Source organism: Miscanthus floridulus, chromosome 15, assembly GCF_019320115.1.
Source record: "Miscanthus floridulus cultivar M001 chromosome 15, ASM1932011v1, whole genome shotgun sequence".
Classification (NCBI taxonomy): Eukaryota; Viridiplantae; Streptophyta; class Magnoliopsida; order Poales; family Poaceae; genus Miscanthus; species Miscanthus floridulus.
Genome location: NC_089594.1, coordinates 15798857 through 15801757, shown reverse-complemented (window position 1 = coordinate 15801757; position 2901 = coordinate 15798857).

Genomic DNA, 2901 nt, shown 5'->3' with positions numbered 1-2901 from the left:
AGCATCGGAGGAGTCTGAGAGCGATGACATCCTAACGAAGAGGAAGGAGGCGATGATGGACTTGGCCGATGGTTTGTTGGCGACCAATAAGCCCACGGCGGAGGCCTAGCCGGCGGGGGCCGGGACGAAGAGGAAGGAGGCCACCGGCGCGTCGTGGGAGGCCGGTGACTACCATGACCGTGATCCAAAGAGGAAGGAGGCCAGTGCATCGGAAGACAGCTACTGCCCTCAAGAAGATGGTGGGTGACAGCTTGTGGAAGGAGCGTGAGATGCTGAAGCTGAGGGAGGAGTTGTGGGAGGTGGAGCATCTATGGAGCGAGAAGCTTGTCCAGGGGGTGTTGGATCACTGGATGGAGAGGAAGACCACGCAGGTGTTAGATAATCTACTGCTACCTTGTATGAACACAGCAAGGAAAGGTGGCGCTGAAAAGGCCTCCTACTGTGATACTGTAGCCGCTGCAGGTGCAGGCGCCGCACCACTCACCTGCAACACTGTAGGCACATGCAGTGGCCGGCGCAAAGTCAGGCCTGTATGTTATCTAATCACTATTGCAGCAGGGCACCTGTACTAGGACTAGATGGATAGAATTATATAAATAGACTACCAAGGCAACTCAGTAAAGAGAGTTCAGATTTGTCATCTCTCAGACAGGGGTTCAGCCAACGCTGGTGTCTTATACTGTGTGTGCATGCTCTGTTCTCCCTTCTTCTTCTAGCTCTTGCCATAGTGTGTGGGGACGGACAACGCTCGTTCGTGGTTGGCACGGCTAGTGGATGCTCGGCAACACTAGCGGGTGCTCGGCAAGACTGGTGAGTGGTTCACTCACCTGAGCCGGTGATCCTGTGGGTCAACAAGTGGTATCAGAGCCATACAAGCACCGTCGCCAGACTAACCGTTGATGATGACGGGCGGTTCAGAGATGGGCGACAGCAGTGGCACTGCTGTGGCTGCCCAGCCACGATCGGAGGTCGTTGTTCGCACAGTGCGGGAGGTCAGCGGCACCAGTTGGCCGACGCTGACTCGCACCAACTATGGAGAGTGATCGGTGACCATGAAGGTCAAGCTCAGAGCCCGATGGCTCTGGAATGTTGGTGACAAGGGCACCGACAATGAGGAAGATGACATGTCAGCGTTGGAGGCTATCCTTGCTGCTGTACCGGCGGAGTACAGGGAGCCATTGAGGGCGAAGAGCTCGGCTAAGGAGGCATGGGAGGCTATTGCGGCGATGCGTGTCGGTTCGGACCACGCAAAGATGGCAACGGCCCAACTTCTGAAGCATGAGTACGCCAACCTCAAGTTCAAGGATGGTGAAACGGTGGAGGATTTCTCCCTTCGCCTGCAGACGCTCATCAGCAAGCTGAAGAGCCACGGCATCACCATCGACGAAGAGGAGGTAGTCCCCAAGTACCTCCACTCCATGTCGGCAAAGTACATCTAGATCGCTCTCTCCATAGAGACGATGCTGGACTTGTCCACCCTCACCATTGAGGATGTGACAGACTGTCTATGGGCAGTGGACGAGCGCCTGAAGCAGGCGACAGCAACGAAGGACAGCAGGAAACTCCTGCTAACGGAAGAGGAGTGGGCTGCTTGAAGGAACTCCTGGAAGGCAGCCTCCTCCAGCCGCGGTGGTGATGGCAAGCGCCGCGGCAAGGCTTCTTCGGAGGAGAAGCAGGTCGACCCCAACACCTACCGGCGTTGTGGGAAGATGGGCCATTGGGCACAGGAGTGCCCAAATCGTAAGCAGTAGAAGAAGGCTCAGGCTCACCTGGCGCAAGCCGATGATGAGGATGAGGCCACTATCTTGATGGCGACGTTCTGTGCACTGCACGATGTCGAGGCCGAGGAGAGGGAAGAGGCGATGACAGTGGAAGGACCTGGGAAGGCCCTGAAGACCATCAACCTCGACGAACCACGCGCCCAAGTTCACCTTGGACATGTGGGCGCCGACTAGGAGCAACGGTGGTATTTGGACTCTGGTGCTAGTAATCACATGACAGGCTTCAAGGCATCCTTCTCTGAGCTCGACGACTATATTACCGGTATGATGAAGTTTGGTGACGACTCAAGGGTGGCTATCCAAGGGCGTGGCACCATTATCTTTAGGTGCCAAAACGGGGAGCACCACGCGCTAACAGATGTATATTATATACCGCAACTGTGTTCCAGCATCATCAGCATTCGTCAGCTAGATGAGCGCGGTAACGAGGTACTGATCAAGGACGAAGTTCTTAGGATCAGGGACCGGGATCAGCGACTTCTTGCCAAGGTGAAGAGGTCCCTGAACCGGTTGTACCTGCTCGACCTGAAGGTAGAGCACCGGTGTGCCTGGCGGTAAGGCACTCCGAGGAACCGTGGATGTGGCATGCCTGGTTCGGACATCTCAGCTTCAACGCGCTTGGTCGGCTGGAAAAGATGGTCCGAGGGCTACCCCACATCAAGCACGGAGGCGAGCTGTGTGACAGCTGCCTGGTTGGGAAGCAGAGGAGGTTGCCTTTCCCAAAGGCGGCCAAGTATCGCGCGAAGGACGCTCTCAGCTCATCCACGACGACCTCTGCGGGCCGATCATGCCTGCTACAAACGGTGGTCGGTGGTACTTCCTCCTACTCGTGGATGATTGCAGTCGCTACATGTGGCTGCAACTCCTGACGAGCAAGGACGAAGCGGCAGCGGCGATCAAGAAGTTCAAGATGTGCGTGGAGGCCGAGAGCGGCAAGAAGCTCCGTGTGTTGAGGACTGATCGCGGCGGCGAATTCACTTCGGTGGAGTTCACTACGTACTGCGCGGATCAGGGTGTGGGGCGACACCACACCGCGCCATACTTGCCACAACAGAATGGCGTGGTGGAGCGACGGAACTAGACGGTGGTCGACATGGCCCGATCCATGATGAAGGCCAAA